General features: G+C 34.4%; 1 long non-coding RNA gene across 1 annotated transcript in view; it reads left to right on the top strand.

Annotated features, from left to right (window-relative positions):
• The window catches only part of LOC142986146 (uncharacterized), a 36,968-nt gene extending 18,473 nt beyond the window's left edge, over positions 1 to 18,495 (top strand). Inside the window, exons 3-4 of the long non-coding RNA XR_012960329.1 lie at positions 645 to 715; positions 18,280 to 18,495. This is a non-coding gene — a long non-coding RNA (uncharacterized LOC142986146). The remainder of the gene's footprint in view (positions 1 to 644; positions 716 to 18,279) is intronic.
• The last annotated feature ends 706 nt before the right edge of the window (positions 18,496 to 19,201 follow it).

Here is a 19,201-nt window from a genome sequence, read left to right as displayed (position 1 = left end):
ATATAAAATTAACCAACATTTTTAAGCAAGTTAATATTTTTAAAACTGATCTTAAATGATAATGTTAAAAATGCTGTAGTGCTTAATACCATAAATAATGTGAAAAATATTCGCAGCGGCGTGGACTAAGCTTGGCGATAAGTTAGTATATTTTACACTACCTACCGTTACCTACAATATTTTAAATAACCAACTAAAAATAACTATTTTAAATGCCAGTAAAGAATATGTTTGAACTTTGATGAAATTCGGTACAAGGATAGTTTTAAGCTAAGATCATACCTCTTTTAACTACTTGTTCAAGTATTCGATAGTTTAAGTAAATGTAAGGAAACCTGTCAAAATGTCAACTGTAGCGCAATTCTCTACCACTATCGATTATTAAAAAACTTTTTATGATTATTGCGAAATTTGATATGAAAAACTAATCAGCCGCTTTAGCGGGCGCCGTAGGAATTTTAGCAGGACCTTTTTAATGTCAAATCTCGATACTCGACAGTACCTACTGGAGGGAATAAACGGCTGTTGATGTACTAACCACTACTAACTATTTTTATTATTATAACCGGTACAAATTTATATTCTTCGGAAGTGAAACCAAGGCTTATAGTTATTTAATTTAAAAATATATAATGTTGTTTCAGATTGGGAAAGATTCAAGACTTTTATATCGTTTTCAACATAACGGGTGACGCCTTCTTTTATGATATGACTGGTGAGTGCTTTTACTTTCATATTATTTAGCTTGTATATAAAATTCTAGCGTCACAGTTTTCGTTGCCATACTCCTCCGAAACGGCTTGACCGATTTTGATGAAATTTTTTGTGCTTATCCGGTATCTATGAGAATCGGCCAACATCTATTTTTCATACTCCTAAGTGAGACTTTTTTTTATTTATTTATACGGCAAAACAACGTTTGCCGGGTCAGCTAGTTATTATATATTTTGAAGTAACGCCAAAGTATGGTAGCCAATTGACTACGATCAAAAGGCCTTGGGTACGAATCCCACCCATTATATGAATCGACCCCTAACATAGCCCTGCGGCGTATTTATAAGTGTTTATAAAATTTGATGACGCTACCGTAGTCCAGTAGTTAACAGCCTACTGGTTAAGACTAACTGTCGCGAGGTCGTGGATTCATATCACATAATCTCACCTAATGCTGTTGTAAGTTTAACCCAATCTAAACAACATAAAATTGTTAGCATTGTAACTTACACACAGTACTTAGTACTATTTAACTGTTTAAAAAATATGAGAGATTATATTATTTATAGACTGTTTATAAGATATTTGTAAGATAGATAAGTATATCTAAATATAAAATGTTATGCTATCATCTCTGTATTTGCCATAAAATCATACATACTATCTCCATACAAAAGTTCGCGCAACCTTTTCGAAGAGCAAAAAGAACCGAATTTCCTCCCTTTCGTGTTTTCTTTTAGAAATAATTATCGTAGTACAGTAAGTGTTAAGGGTTGATTTCGCTAAGCTTGTTGTATGCTGTACTTTACTGTAGAGAAGACGCGTTGATTGATTTCACCCCCGTCACCCTGTTTCCACCCTTTTGTCCAGAATAGTCTGGACACGTAATTGGTACCTGCATCTGATTCCAATCAGATTTCGTGGTTCTATTGTACGGTTCGACAGGTTAAATGAAATTTAATTAATTTATAATATAATAAATTGTTTTAGTGCTTAGTTTATTATTATTGTACTACGAAAAACGAAGTACAGGTGTAATTATTTTTGACGTATTATATGTAAAAACTAGTAGGCTAATTTAATTATTCTTGATATTTTTTGTGGGCTTTCCGGTTTTATCGGTTAAGCTAATATTTCGAATGTCCACATACAATAATCGTGATTTTTTTCGTATTTTTTTTGGTACTGAATTCTTCGTGCGCGAGTCCAACTCGCACTTGGCCCTTTTTTATCTAATAATTCATGCCCATGGCCCTAAATTGTGTAATTTATTTTTAAAACATCGGAATGTAATGTGATTATTATATTTAGAAAAAAGTCCACAGCATAGAAACCCTTACCCTTCTAAGCTTCATATTCCACTTTAGGCTGTTAGTCTCGCATTTAATTAAATAATTTCGGTATTACCCTATCCAGTACCGTCAAGCGTAATTATCTACCGCCAATTAACGCTACGATCTCAACTTAACGTGTTTGATACCCGGGTGAGGCAATTTTGAGTATTGAGTGTTGCATATTGCTACTATTGAAATAGATTTTATTTTATTGAAAGGCGAAAGGATAATGTCACTGTGAAAGATTTTGTGGCTTAGCAGTTGAAATGGTCACTATTATCCAATCAATACACTGAGTTGTAGTGGGCTTGATTCTTTAATAAAATATTAATATTTCGTAATCCGCAAAAAAATAACTCACACCTACGCAATCCCTTTTTGTAACTTTCTTTATCCATCACTGCTTAGCAAGGGCCACCAAACGAAAGAGTGGTTAGGCCTTGAGTCTTTTTCCTATGACAACAAAAGTTTTATTGTGATTATTTTCTTTTCTTTGTTTTTAAGAATCCTTTATTATAATCAAGAGGCGTTAAATGCTAAAAACAATGTTATATATTGTTATATGTTTAAAATCCTCCATTCCCGTCGCTATAAGACCCTCCTTTCACAAAGACTTGTGTCAATCAACCTACAGATTTCGATTTCCGTAGACTCTGCCTTTATAATATTGAGTTGTCGGAATTACTTCCCTCATCTTAGAAGTTCACCCCTATATACACCCCTCTCGTTTTCACCCCCTTGAATAAGAAAGAGATGAAGATATTTGATAGGTTGTTACTTGAATTTTTGCGCTTGATTTGTTCCACGCACCTGTAAATGGATCTTAAATGTTATATAACGACGTATATTTTCTATTTAAAGTATTGGTATGTGTTTTTACTTCACGATGTTTAAGAGACAAGGCATACGAACAGTATTATATGACGTGGATTTCAAAATTTAATTTTCATTATTATTACCGAGGAGTAGCGTGCTATAACCCAGGTAAATAGGTTGTGGAGGTCCGATAGATAGTCACTCCATGTAAAATACTGGTAATCCGTTGCATGCGGTGAGACTGGAAGCATCCAACATAGTTGAAAGAAAATTTAGGCTGATTCTTTCTTCCTTTTAAGAGCTAGATTTTTTAAACTGCTTAGCGTCTCCCCAGACGCGTTACCCTTTAGCCACTTAATTTGCTACAGAATGTGTGTACATACAAAAACACGTAGCCATATATACAAAACAAAAGTGATCATTACAGTCAGTGAGTTCAAACTCGTAAAAAGGCTAACACAGGACAAATATTTAACATTTCTAATGATTGCTTGGGCGCGTACTATAATAAACTAATACTTTATTGGCCAGCTGTTTGTACGTCCGTGCGTCATGGCCACACCCCGACCGACATATTTTTTGGTGCTAATTTAAATAGTCGCTGTTGGTTTCGTATTACTAATTGATTTCAGTGCTTTCGTTAAATTGGGGACGGTTTTGCCGGACACTATAACGGTGTCACTTGCTTGGTTTTTTATTTGTTAGGTAGGTAATAGATTGTTATTTTGTTTGCAAGTTTTACTTCCATGTATAATGGTTCTGTAATTACATATTAATAGTACTTTAAAATAATGCTATAACGCATTATTCCTTAGAGTTTATTACACCAAAACTACTCAAATGTGTTTTAATTTTTTTGTCTAATAAAGGTATATATGAAATCTCCCGCTTGGCGATTCACCGTCACATTTTGAAGATAATTGAAAATAATTGTATTGGTGATTCGTAAATAGTAGAATTACTTGTAAATCAATAAACAATAGTTATTTTACTATTTTCACAATGAAATTCTGTTGGAACTGTAGCAGGCTTTAACCAGCACTTACGACTGTAGGAATTAGAAGCTTTTAACCTATGTGGTACAAGAGACGCTGTTAAAGATTAACCAGCACGGTCTGTCGAGGCTCGGCTGAATATTGAACGATCTCTGCAGGCTGTATACCTAGCTACGATGATTCCACTACTAATGTATAAGGGTATATCCATTATACTAGCTTCCGCCCACGACATAGCCCACGTCAAAAGATTTCCCTTGGTAAAAAGTATCCTATTTAATAATCTAGGTAATAAACTATATGTGTATCAAAAGTTAAAATCCGTTCTGTAGTTTTTTTGTGAAAGATTAACAAACATTACATACGATTCTCACAAACTTTCACATTTATAATATTAGTAGGACGAGCGGCTGCGTGGACTTTGGGATACCCGTTTTCATGCATTTTTTATTGTTGCTCCACTCCAATTAATCATAGCGTAATGTTATGTAGTCTTTATCAATAAATTATCTTAAAATTTGCGTGTTCCTAAAAATTCTTCAGTTTTATATTAAGTATTTGTATTTAAATACAAAATTCGTCTGTCTATTGTGCAGTTGAACCAATTTTCATGGAGGCCTGAGGCCTTATTGAAATCATAGTTCAAGACCTAGGACTATGTGTAGGCTACATTTTTGGTTAAAATGGGGGTGCACTTTGTACAATCTGTTTTATCGTATAATTTTAATAGATCTCGATTGTACCAATTTTAGTTTGTGCTACTTTTCCTCGTAGGAATATGTTAGAATAGTTCATTAGGAACTTTAAAGCTCGAAAGTAAGTATTTACCGTAAAGATTAACCTCAATCAACGAGCAATTACAAATGAACTCGAACTGACTGGCAGCCAAAGACACAATAGTAACCATGCACTAATCTATACCACTATAACACCGGTCCTTCAGTGTACTGTCCCATTGTCGTGCGTCATACCTGCCTTTATACACACAAACAAACATACAAACACACAACACAATGCAAAATAAACCTTAAGTTTAGCGCAATAGAAGCAAATGTAACTGAAAATGTAAAATTGACAGCTCAAGAAAGTTGACAGCATAACTGACAATCCAAATTGGACTTTATTGTTTCAGGAATAAGAGTGTGTGAGGCTGTCGGTTTATTTGGTTGGTTTGCAGTTAGTAGGGCCCGCACACGTTCGCCTCTTGCGGGTCGTGAAGCAAATCACGACGATCACGTGTCGGTACTAACAATAGGGTAACCAAAAGCACGAATTGATTTGCTACATTGTTTATAGCTTTTCATGGATTGTTCGTTATTTTAATTTCGTGTGTGACATTAATATTGATGTAGATTTAACGGGATTTCGGTAATGATGTCGTTTTGACGCTAATTTGCTTAGTAGTTAAGTGATTTTAATATTGTGCGTAGTAAATAGCATAGTGGTCGAGAGTGTTAGCAAGCCAATGACTTTTAGAAAAATGCCATAAAATTATAAATGCAAAATGCTGTCTGAGCTTTTATGGATAAAACTTGTATCTTCATACTTGAATAGTTTAGGTCAAATATAGGCAATTATTCTACTGAAATTACACGTATGTAGAGTCCCGACCTATCATCATACTATCATCTGTCGTTCCGAGTCCCTGTTTGCCCAATAGTGAGAATGTTAAGGCCGTTAAGGGTCGTCAGGCCTTTTGACATAAATATCACATTTTTCAATTGCAATGGAACTTTATGTAGGCAATTTTGGCATACAACATATTGGGCTTTGCAATACTGGACTACGGTCTCCTTCCTCAATGACGGTGGGGTTATCCCTTGAGTCTACAAGGCTGGCCAGTTGCGGCTTGAGGATTTTCCTTTCCTTCAAGATAATACACTTAGACTTGTATCATTTAATCTTAATGGAAATTAATTTTTACGTGCTCATAAGTGTAAAAAAATCAGTCTAAGCTCAAACCATAATTCACATTTAAAATATTAAACTAGCGAATCAAAGTTCAGTTGAACGATAATTTTATTGGAAGTCAGACAGAACTAATAACGGTAAAGTCGTTCACTTCAATCAAAGAAATGCTTGAATATTTTATATCTCCGTACGGTCTAGTCAATCAAAACTGCTATTTTTCTTTGCACATACAGTTCAGTCAATATTTGCGATTGTGAACGTACCATGCTGGTGTGGGTAGAAATTGTACCTTTTATGTGTTTTGTCGCAGGCTGTATAGTATATTACGACGTTTTTAATAATGTCACAAACCGAAAAAAAGTTTCGTTGATTTTGCTGAAATGGTAATGTAGCTGCGACATTGTGTTGAGACAGATTTTCATAATTTTTCGTGAACTCATTATAAATATTATAGTCAACTATAGGCACTCTGTTAAGTGCAACAATTATAAGTATTTTTGCTGGTATTTTTTAAGGGTGTAAATTATCGTCTGTGGGAAAATATTATATTTTAAAATGAAATGTCAAATTCTTGGTTAAACTGCAAACCTATTTTACATAATAGGCTAAACTTGTGGATTAAAGTTGCTAAGCTCAGTAAGTAAGCATGCAACAAATTTACAGTTTTACTTATCGACAAAGATCATAGCAGCAAGCCTACGAATTTGTGAAAAATTAAAACGACCTAAAAGTTTACAAGTTTCTTACAAAATATAACATTTTCCAGTCTGTCAGATTTTGCAGTTTGTCAGTAACTATTATATTGTGACGGGTACGGTTCGTAGAGCCCTTGTGGGCTGGCGGCGAGGGCTGCAGCCCTATGTAGGCCACTGGTCATCGGGGCAAATATGATAATACCCAACTATACGTACCGCGCTGCCTGGCTCCCACTCCGTTAATTAATTCCTCGTATCAAAGGGAATCATTTCTATAATGCATTACGTATTTTTATTTATATTAGAAAGAGGTAGTAGAATCTAATGCAAACGTCGGGAGCCGACTGGCCTATAAAGACATTGTATTAATTTTCACTGAACACTGATTTCCATTATTACAGTTAAAACCCGATGCGTCAGAGTTTACTTATATGTATATTTGCCAGTGGTATTAATAAAAAGCATTACATAATATCTTAATATTACTAAGATATTATACAACTTCTGGCAAGTAATTCCACTTTAAAAACTACTCTTCACGATCTGCTAACATAAGCAAATTATTGCACGTTTTTTGAAACTCAATTTGTTTTTTTTCTGGATGAGTATTAACAATTACCTACTCAAGTACTTTTTTCTAGGCAAAAACCATTAAAACAATAGTATTAATTCTTCAATGAACACAGTGCTATCACACGTGTAGTGCATTAGGAATGCGGTTACCTACCGTATGTACTAATGTTCAAGGTATCGGGTACTAATCCCAGTCTAGACAAAGCTTTGAGTGATCCACATAGAATTTCTCGCCGCACACTGTGAGTTCAGTTGTTGTGTTAACCGCCTGAATAATTAAAATAACTATGTCTGTTGTTGCCACTATCACGTTATTTTTATTAGATCTCCCGGATTAAGATTTGCTCTTGTGTCTTTGCGTGCGGGGACTTTTACATAAGTACATACAAACAACGGATATAAAGTGCACCAGGCCCGGAACAAATATTTGTAGATCGCACAAATAATTCTCAACCAACACTGGTATAAAATAAAAGTAATCTACATCAAACAATCCTATTAGTTTCACCTTAAACCAGCGTTCAATCATGCGCTAGTTTGAAATTTAAAGCTACGATTTGACATTTGTTCGAACCAATCAAATTTGATTTTTGATTCGATACTGTCTTCAGTAAGCCTGCTGATGAAATGTCTTGAACAAAATGTTGCTGAACGATGGATTTTATTACGAAAAGGACATATGTTTCTTCATTAAAAGAACTTTGACACGTTCGGAGCTGCAATAAAACCTAGTACATTAAATGTATAGAAGTAATAGAATCATTAAGTTTTTTATAGTATAACCCATTAGCCAACAATATAAATATAAAACCATATTCATTATTTGAAAACAAATTATGTACGAAGAAGCTATAGAATCGAATATTAAAAGTAAAATTTAATTACTGATCAACGGTAACCGCTATTTGTATTATAAGGTTTGCTACACACATATTCGGTTTGGTTTGTACTCGGCAGTATTTATCGTACAACAAAACGGACTCGAAGCATTTACTGCACTTGCTCGCTTGGTCTCCATCGGGTAGTTTCTTCGGGTCCGGTCATTCATCTATTCGGTTTTGTCGCCCGGCTAAACTAATTAATGCCAAACCAAATAAGTATGTAGTAAGCCTAAAGTTTGTACTTATTACTAATGCCCGGTTTCTGAGTGTATTCAACGGTAGTTTATTTATTCAATAGCGTTTTTTATGAGTTCCAACGCTATTGAATAGATAAACTACCGTTAAATGTACCTCAGAAAGCAGGGGTTAATTTATAATGTCTTACAGTTGTTTAACTATTGCTTGCGACTTCTCACTCTTTGTAAGGTTTCTCATGTACTTCTAAGTATTTCCATGATAAAAAGTAACCAGTCATAATTAATCACTGCAGCTATCGGTTAGCGGAAGATTATTATAATCGGTCCATTAGTTTCAAAGACGGCCTGTTGCAAACAATGCTAAAATAATAATTAGATTGGCTGAGTCTGCAATTGTAAATGATTTCCGTAGAAAAAGTATAATTATTCTATTTAAATTAGAGATATTGTTGTTTTTTATTATTTAATAATATTTAATTAGTTGTTTTGTAGGAATCGGTTCAGTAGTTTGAAAGATAATATTTATTAGATAGGGAAAGGTTTCATGTTTCGTTTTCTATCTTAAGATACTAACAACCTACTGTCTACGGCTGCTGGTGTAACTACACCAGAACGTCAAGGAAACCAAGATAACTGAAAAATGCGTGACCTCCCAGTTGTATAATGAATCCTAGGTATCACTAAAACTTAAGAAGATTTAATTCAAACTAAAATACTGTTTAATTGTTGCGTTTTTATATCCACAAATATTAGTCCAGGCCAAACCTTGTTGAAGATTCGGAGTCAATCAAACCTAGGCTTTTTGAAAAACATCCTAAACGGTGGAAATAAGGGTTGAAAATTTGTACGCAAAGCGTGTCACGCAGATCATTCTTTATAACATAATAATCATAAAACACGAAAATTTAATATATAATTCATTTCTTCTATAAATAATTCAATACATAATTAAATTCATGGTATTTTTAGCTAGATCACAAACAGTACATGGGGTGATTGACAAGCGTGTAGTGGGAACCCCGACCTCCCTATCGTCTTGACCGTACGACATGAGAATTCGATTAGGTGACGGATAATTGGGCCACCCCATACACATCTCGCTTCCGTGCGAGACGTCCGACAGACCTTTACCACAGACCACGAACTACAGATGTAAAGAAGAAGCGATTTATTAGTCTTTAAGCTGGTTTTAAAAGCTAATTTTGTACATTTGTACATAGAATTATTAGTAGTGAATGGCCCTCAGGTATGCCATTGTGTACTGGAAAATCAAATTTTCAGTGACTGCAATAGGACGTATGAAAATGTCAAGCTTAGGAATACAAAAAATTATCTGCTTTGGTCAAGAAAGTAGTCTTTTAGTCAGGGCACTAATAAGTAAGTAGTAAATTTTCTAGTCTATCCAACTGCCAACTTCTAAGTAAGTCAGTTCACCCGTTTGTAAATACAAAATCGCTTATATTGACAACTACTACCACCGTAACACTTGACATTAAAGCTTACTTTCGAAAAAATCACCAAACAAGCTGAAGGGGACGATTAATTTTCTACATACATTTTCCAATAGCGGCAAATGGTTTGTTTGTTAAATAATTTAGATTTCTGCGATCCTCCCTCTGAGTGCAACCTGAACGTTTCTTGTTCATCTGTGCGTGTGTGCGTGTGCATGCACTTTCGTACTTTACTCGCAGCTTTAGCCAGCCTACCGAGGCTCAGGCAAACGCAAAGGTCTTCAATGCGTTTGTGTTGCTAGCTTGGCCTTTTCCCTTAAGACTAAGTGCCCTGCCTGTGATTGATGCATTCGGAATTCACTTACGTAACTGAATTTTGATGCGGCGTTGTAATATCTTGTGAGTTGAAAACATTGTTTGTGTGTAATGTTTGACTTAGTGAAATCAAACTCAAATGATTTATTCTTTTGTGTCGAATGTTGACACTTATGATATATTACAATTACTGAATCAACCATTAGCTTAGAAAGGGGGTAGAGCCTTATGAGAAGAGCTAGCAAGAAACTCACGTCCACTCTTTTTTACTACACTCACAGTATTTTGCAGTAACTCAGGTGCTTACAAACTTCGTAAGATATAAGTGACGTATCTAAGATGAACTTTTTGTTGTGTTTTCGAATGTGATCCTTAATTACCGTGATTGTGATATGTGAAATAATACAATTTAATAATGTACTTATTTGGACTTAGGGGTTTTACCTTTACTTTAAGGGTTAACCGTTTTATGTTGAACTAATATGATAGAACGGACAGTTTTGCAGTATTTCATAGATTCTCTGTGTCTACATGATCGATAAAAAGAGTTGATATTTTTTCTTAAGTTTTTTTGAAACGACTATTTCCGCTCTAAGACTTACTCTTGTATTGCGGGGAGTTTTACAAACATATACACAACGGATGCAAAGTACAAACAGACCCGAAGCAACAATTTTTGGATCGCACAAATATTTCTTCCGTTTGGGAATCGAACCCGCAATGGTAGTGGCACGGTGACCTTATCCATTGCGCCACAGAGGCAGTCGAACTGTCTACTTCATGTTTTTCTTATACATGCGAAAAAAACACCACGCCAAGTCTCCAAATGCGTTTGTTTGTTACTCTTTTACAAAAACTACTTAATGAATTTTGACATTAAGCACTCAGTTATTTTATAACCTGGATATTTTTTGCTCTGGGAAATCTTTTCTGATGAAATTGCGAGCTAAATAAATTCAATTTTAATACTAATAATTGGCCACTGAAACTATATAAAAGACAATATTCTCACATATAAAATTATACTTACGGCTCTAAACAAATAAAAACGTAATTGGTTGCTCTTTATGGTGAAACTTAATTAAATTTTCTACATCGCTGTACTGGCTGGGAGAAGATAGGTCATAGATGGAAACTACTTAAAATATTGAAGATATCTTAATTCACTGAAAGAAAACTGTTTTTTTTCTTAGCCTGTTTGAGTGTCCCACTGCTGAGCAAAAGCCCTTGACCTCCAAATCACCCTATCGGCGGCAAGATCCGACCAGTCCTTTTCAGACGCGTCCAGGTCATCTCGCCATCTCCTAGGTCTCGGAACATACTTAGATTTTTATAAATAAATCTTTATTAATAAAAACGAATCACCGAAATATAGGTACGCGCATAACTTTCGACCAACTAAAATAAATTGGATAATTATTTTTTCTCATATACTCGTAACTGTCGGGACAAGGTTTTTATAGAGTCGATGGGATCAAAATTCCCATGGGAATGTAATCAACGGAATAAAACTATACTATAACCGAAATAAGTTGGTCTAGATCGCTAGTTTTATAAATATACTAGCGGACCCGACAGAAGTTGTCCTATCTACACGTCTTTAATTTGAAAATTTTAAACTTTTTCTAATAAATCTAAACCATTCTCAGATCCCCTTGAACACACTCAAAAAAATTCATCAAAATCGGTCCAGTCGTTTAACACGTTAACTGCCACGTCAGGCACCGGTACCTGACGCACCTAGTATCTGTTAGGGCCATGTCAGACACGGGGGACTGACGCAGATGCATATATTTCAAATCAACCCAAGGAGCCGTCTGGCACGTTTATCGCATTTTTCTTTACGGTAATTGACTGACAAGGCCCCAGAGAAACTATGTGCAGCTTGGCCCACCATTTTCATGATTGGAACGAAAATTAAATAGGAAAAATAAAATACGACACTATGAAATTTTGCAAATGCTTTTTATTTGGCGAAATAATAACATTATTATCGGCGTTACCGCTGAGAGAATTAGAAATAAAATAAAATAAATAGTATTAGAAGAAAAACAAAATTTTAAATTTTTTTATGTTCTTCATTGAAACATTTTAGACAATAATGTGGTTCATTGGGACAATTTGGACAATAGGTACCTATTTACTTGCTTCGTTTTCCTTCTCGCATGATTTCTATCCACTGTTTCTACATTAATCTTATAACACCTCGAGCAATATTTACGAGATTTTTTTACATTTGATTTTTTTTTATTTTTTTTTTACTTTGAGTCAAATTTTGCTTTTCCAGTTCGTCAATAACTTGTAGATCAAGTAACGATAGTTCAAAATCATCCATATTATCAATAATCGACATTATTAGTAATAGTAATCGTCACATAAATAACTTTATCTGAGAGCAATAAATTTACGCGCCTACTTCGACAACTATTTAGCAACGACTAAAAAAATGCATTTACTGCATGCTAGAGACCCCCGACAGGTTGCAACGTGCAAGGAGCGAACTATTTAGGTACTTACAGTCAACCGATCGCAGCCCGCAGTGAACGAAAAGTTTTCCCGCGCAAATGCAAAATACGCGCGGCCGTAATATTATTACTTGTTTCATGACAATGCCTGACAAAATGCCTGACATGGCGCAATAGGTATATTTTATACCGTTTGGGCTTTGTCAGTCACATATGCCTGACAAATTTATTTTTACCTAAATCTTACATAAATAATCATGGAAATTAATACGACATGATCAATTATCGTAATTTATGTCAATATGTTACATTTCAGAAAAATAAAAAAATGACGTCATAAAATTTTGTATTTTTTTATCTTGGCAGTTAACGTGTTAAGAGAAGTTCATTGAAATACACACTTACAGAAGAATTATATATATATAAAGATGAAACCAGCGATTTAGCCCACATTAACCGGGAATGGACCATTTTATTCCACCCTATAAAAATTATACAGAATAAAGTAAATAAGTAATGTACCACTATATGTTATACACGTTTGTTATATCTGAATGTATTTGCAGAGGTGTACACAATAAACCCACATTTCACCATTAGTATTGTTAAAATTGGCGAATCCATTGCAATATGTACCGGGCACGCTACCAAACATCGGGATACTGTTGAGAATATTTCAACAAAGATACATGCCACTTTCTAGTTAGAATATATTCCTTATATATATACTAATATATAGTAACCCTCTTATTCATAAACACACTATAAACCTATTTTAGTTAAAAAGCTACTATAATATGTTTTCTCTTTTTCGTGTCTTAGTGAAACACTTTATAAGCCTTTCATAACTTCATATATTTTTATGAATATGAGGGTTAGTTTATAAGATAAAGTCTTCTTGACTCTCATATTGCTATATTTATTTTTATTTTACGTTAACAGTCCGTAATAAAGAAATTATTAAGCCCGTTGATGTTCCACTGCTGGGCAATAGGGCCTTCTCACGGAATAAAGTAGGTGTAATAAATAGATAACATGAAAAACAGGTGCGGTGACTAAAAATATATATTTTACTAGCTTCCTGCCTGCACCTTTGTCCACGTGGAATTTAAAGCCTTCGGGGTGGAACCTACCTTCAAAAATTTCCTAAAATCGTCTCTTAGTGATAACGTACATTTTCCAAAGAACATACATGTACCTAATTTCAAATTCTTGCGTTCAGTAGTTTGGGCTGTGCGATGTCCATCACTCAGTAATGGAAGATTTTTATATTTAAGTATTTATTTATAATTATATAATTTATGAATATATTTATATGTATTTATATATAACAAATATATTTTTTGATTACTACTTAAAAGTATATACCGTATAACATAAATATTTATTTATACAAAGTACAGTTGTCATGAAAAGCAATGCTGACGGTACGAACAATAGACAAGTATCACAATAAAAAAGTGTGCCTCATATAATTCTATTTAACCTTTGAGTTAATTACCTCTAGTTATTAAAACCTATCAATTAAAGGCTATAAACAGTTTTTGAGCTATAACTTTGTAAAAACAGTTACTGTTAAGATACGAGGGCGACGCGGTAACATACGTTTTATACTTGGTTCTCATTCATTCGAGTTAATTACTTTATATAATGCTTTTAGGATTCCGTAAACAAAGGAATGATGAGGAAAAAGCCAGTCATCGATTGTGACTTTGGTTTTGTACAAGACATTGTATAATTTTCAATTAGCTTGGTTAATTTCTTATAAACTATTTTAGCAGTTAGGAATAAATAGTTACAAGTATTTGGTGAAATATATTTTGCTTGGTATTAAAAACTTAACACTAATTGAAATGGTTGTTTGTATAAAAAAAAACATTAGCATTAACTTATATTAGAAACTGTAAATTTCTGCGTTTCACTCCAAAACTCGGAACCTATAAGCAACCCCAATATCCACATGTCCATTTTAGAAGTAAACTTTGTGACCCTTTAAAACCGTATTTGACTAAATATATTAAGTCAATCAATCAGCCTAGTCTTTCATCCAACTATGTTGGAGTCGGCTTCCGGTCTCACCGGATACAGCTGATTACTAATATATTACATGGATCGACTGCCTATCGGGCTTCCACAATCCAGTTACCAGGGTTAAAACACAATACTCCTCGGTTAGACTGGTCGTCAGACTTTCAAGCTTCTGACTACTGGTAACGATTGTCAAATCTTTAAAACCTTTGTAAATGACAGCCAGGACCCACAATATAATGTGCCTTCCGAAACATGGAGAATAAACATTAAACTATTTAAAGTAACTACTTATTATCTGACATTTAAACAATAATGAAGTTATTCATATAAATACGATATCGTTATATTTTAACGATAAGGCGTTGATGACGTATAATTTTATTGATATTTCAGTAATTTCAACAAGTAAGTTTTTATCTGCTGGTTATAGCTACTTACTTTAATAGTTTAGTTAATATTGAGTGGCCTATAATATTATGTGCTAGGTACCCAGGCTGTAGTGTCCATTTTATTAGCCTTTAAGAAATTTACAAACAACTATGGTACAAACAGACCGGAGATCATATTATCATACTAATCTTTTTTTGTACTCCACGCTCTAAGGTTGCCAATCACTTCGCTACTGTGGTTGTCATTGCCTTTATACTCTAAGCCATAGCGTTTGTCTTAGAGCTTTAATTTTCCGAGCGCTGAAATTAAAAATATCAGTTACTGCACAAAATTCTAATTTCACAAACTTTGTTTTGCATTATCAGTCCCCGATAAAAAAATGGGGTTTTTATAATGAGTTGAACATAAAAAAAGCAGTTTGATATATTCATCTAATCATTTTTCGACCACAATCAAATCCACTCCTTAACTGACACCTCTATTTCGGTCGGCACCTCAAAACACTAAAATAACATAACCGTATCGCACCCCTAATGAACCCGTTTCGCAGCAGACCATATATTCGTAGACACCCATCAGAATGCAAGCTCTAAATCAATAACAAGGTATACCCACGAATCGGCATTTTCATTTGATATTCGGCATTGAAATATCCGTGGAGTACTCATGTTAGGGGGCGTGAAACCCCCTTTATCCTTTGAATCGGGTGGGGGTGCAAGAAATGCAGTATAGGATAGTGTTGTAGCGGTTTCTGAATTGTGAGGTTTTACTGATTGACCCGCTGTCGTACTCGAACGTGTTTAGAATGACACGGCCAGCTAATGAGTTGCTTTCAACCTTGTTAGGGTTGAATAAGGGGTATTCTTTCCGCTGCCTCTGTTATTCTCGTAACAAAACATGTAACCGTGTTTTCTGGTATTGACTGCTTCTGTTTGATATTTGTTTTGAATATTAAAAACCATTCTTGATATTGAGTCTGATAAATTTTCATTTGAAATAGCGAAAAGTAATGAGTAATTTATTATGACTAGAGTAAAAACATTATGTATATTGTTTCATAATATCATAACAATTATCCAAATTATTAGCCCGTTTTCAATAGCCAATTTGCCTCGCTAACTCTTTTTTTTTATAGAAAAAAGTTTCAATAAAGTAATTAACAAATTTTCATACGTATTCAGCACTAAAATAAAGTTTTGAAACTGTTTAATATGTTTTAAATTTGTTCGGCGAACTTTTGAGTAATGCACAAAAATATTGCATCGAAAACTCGCCACCATTTTAGAAAACATGTCAAACTGAAATATGAAAGCATTTCCTTCATCTATTATCGCTTCCAATTCATATCGAAACAAAATATTGTCCGCTGAGGCAAAAATAGACCATGTGCAAATAAACAATAGGAACAGAAAAATCTGTACATAAAAGAGTACACTTTGTTTGACTGTTTGTAACCACGAAACCACTGAACTGATTTGAACTATTCTTACACTGACAAAGAGCTAAATTATCTGAGAATAACAGCTAAACATTTTTTTACGAACCTTTGAAAGAAATAAAAAAAGTATATCCAGACGAGTGCAGTCGCGGGTAAAATGCAGTATCGAGATGTGATCCACATTTGGCTTTGTAAAAATGTATTGAGGACACTCCGAACTCGGCTGGTCAATTTAAACTATGTTTTAATACTATTCCTGTTTCTATTTCAAATAGAATGTTTCAAACTTTACCCGACGTCATGCTATCTATTTCTAAATGAAACGTGGACTATTTATAAAGTTGTTTTGCATGCATATTAATTATGCATTTGAATTCAGACATGAGGCTTGTCTGGTTTAGAGATACGCACTTTAGATGGTCACTCAAAAATTTAGATCGTGACTGAAATAGTGCGTGTGTTACCCCGGTCTAGTGCCTAGTTACTTAATAGGTATACATCAGTCGCGTATCGGCTAATTGACAGTGCGTAATAGTATTCTTAGGTGATGGGAAACTGTAGGTACGGTTTATTTGTGGCGTGCCAAGATTACTTGAAACCATTGTTAAGAATTTACTTCAAGATATGCGATATTTGTACTGTTATGATAAAATCGAATAGATACTTGCAGGAAATTGACCATATATACTTATCTGAAAGAATAATCGAATGCGAAGGGTATTTTTTATAAAGCTATAAATTAAAATTAAGGATTTACTTTGAGGTTTCGTTAATGTATATTATTATGATGTATCTTACACTAAAAAATCGCCCAATGTGGTATGTATAGAACACGTAGACACTTTGTTTGTTTATTATGTGTAGTGCAGGTATTCTTATAGACTTCTTTACGAATCGCTGATCATCCACAAAAATATTTTAGTAAATCCAAATTCATTTCATGTTCTCTAAAATGTTAAAGCAGAAGGATATGTAGTATTAAGCATGGAATTCGGGGTTGTAATCAGGGTAGCGTCGATTAAACGCCGTGGCATATGTCAGTGGCATGAACAGTGTCAGCATAGAACAAACGTTACAAGTGCCTCAAACCATGCACGCTAACACACTTACTGGGTATTCAGAAACTATGCCTTTACCCAGTTAGCGTGACATTTCGACAATCATGTTATTCCTGTATCTTTCCGCGATATGATGAACGAAGGTATTCTGATCGTTCGAATTGTTGCGATAACTGAATATTAGTGCCGGTTCGGAAAGGTATGTTGTGCTTTATTAGAGGAGGTAGTACAATGCTTGGTTACTCTTTTCGATTTCGAATTAATGTTTAATGTAATGCAGTAATTGTTAACTTGAGAAGCTAACGTACAGCAATAAATAACTTTGAAACTTTCGGGTTGCATTTATATTTTCTAATATTTAATTGTATTAAAGCTATTATGTATTTTTTCTTGAATTGAAAATAGCTAAAAGGTATATTGCCTGTGGTGGTTGACAGTTAGCTTATGACCGGAATATAGGATAATAATTATGCGATAGACAAAAAAAATGTTGCTTGTTGGCAGTGCATTACGTGATCAATTAATTATGAAATTAATCATGAATCAGCGGTGAAGACTAACCGTCAGTTATAAAAGCAACGTGGCAATGCGAGTCCACATAACTTATTATCCAGTACAGATGTTTTGGCGTCGTTTGTGCTTTGATTTCGAGTTGCAATAGACCTAGCGCACGAGCTGTGTGGCCAAGGGCCGGGACAAAAGCAGTGTTCGGACAAACAATTTCTAGTTCCAACATTGTCAAGTTGAATTGTTTTGTTTGTACCTATTTTCTGTTTATGCTTTGCGCTTTCAAATGCTTGTACGGATATGTATGCGTTGTAAAGATTGCAGTTCAAGTTCATCTACTCTTTAAGTTTTTCTTCGATATATCTAGGATAAAAAATAACAATTTTAATTGGAGAAGAAACTAGGTTTTTATAGTATTCTTTTAGAAAAAGAAAGGTCTTGAAATGAATGATTTCTCAAACATCCACTCGGAGCTGAAAATATTATAGAAATATTTTTTATTGTGCAGATGACATCGTGGTGACGATTCTTTGAGGATAAATGTTGCGGCGGGATCAGAGATCCTGGGTGACTGCGGATATGCTGCCTCCGGCTTCGAGCGGCTCGACGGGCATCCTTCGGGCGGCTTGAGGAGCTGGATCAGCGAGGGGAGCTTGGAGCTGTGCAGCGAGGGGAGCTGAGCCCAGGACCAGGTTCTACTGCAGCAGACGTCTTCACATTTTTTCACTACAGTTCACCACGTGTCTACAAGATTCTGTAAAAAGAATTTGGTGAGTTGAATTTATTTTGTGCTATTGAAAGCAACTTTGAGTTGCAACAGTCTTGATGTTTTCTAATCGTAACGCAACGAATTATGTGTATTTATTTGGATACATTTTTTCGTAGTTCTATGATTAGGATAGAGTGTGTTTTTAATAATGTGCTAGCGATATCATCTATTTCTCCATTGATTAGAAAAGGGCAAGCCAGCGGTAGGTTGTCAATATTTGTATGCTATTTTATTATTATTAAGAACGAAAACTTGGAGCCTGGGCGAATCTGAGTTAGCAGACGATAAATCTCACATTCTTTATGCCGAAGCGAAATGAAAGTACTAAGTATTATATGGCTATTTCAAAACTTTGTACAAAGTTTACGAAGAAAAGGATACTTTTAATTTAAAAAAATAATAGTTAGCTTATGAGATGAAAATATTGAAAACCTACCATATTGCTATGACAATCATAGGTAAGTGATCGGGAAGTAAAGCGACTTTTGAGCCTACATCTTTTGGATTGTCAAGAAGCTTCTTGCTTTTATCTAAAACTTGAACTAAGTAAAAAAAATATACTAAAATCAGGACGTAATTAGACACTCCAATGCGTTTATACCAAGTCATCATAATTAACACATACGTACATAAAATTACGCGTTGTTCCCATAGGGGTAGG

This window comes from Anticarsia gemmatalis, chromosome Z (genome assembly GCF_050436995.1).
Source record: "Anticarsia gemmatalis isolate Benzon Research Colony breed Stoneville strain chromosome Z, ilAntGemm2 primary, whole genome shotgun sequence".
Classification (NCBI taxonomy): Eukaryota; Metazoa; Arthropoda; class Insecta; order Lepidoptera; family Erebidae; genus Anticarsia; species Anticarsia gemmatalis.
Note: the sequence above shows the minus strand (reverse complement) of the source record. Positions and strands in the feature narration are given on the sequence as shown.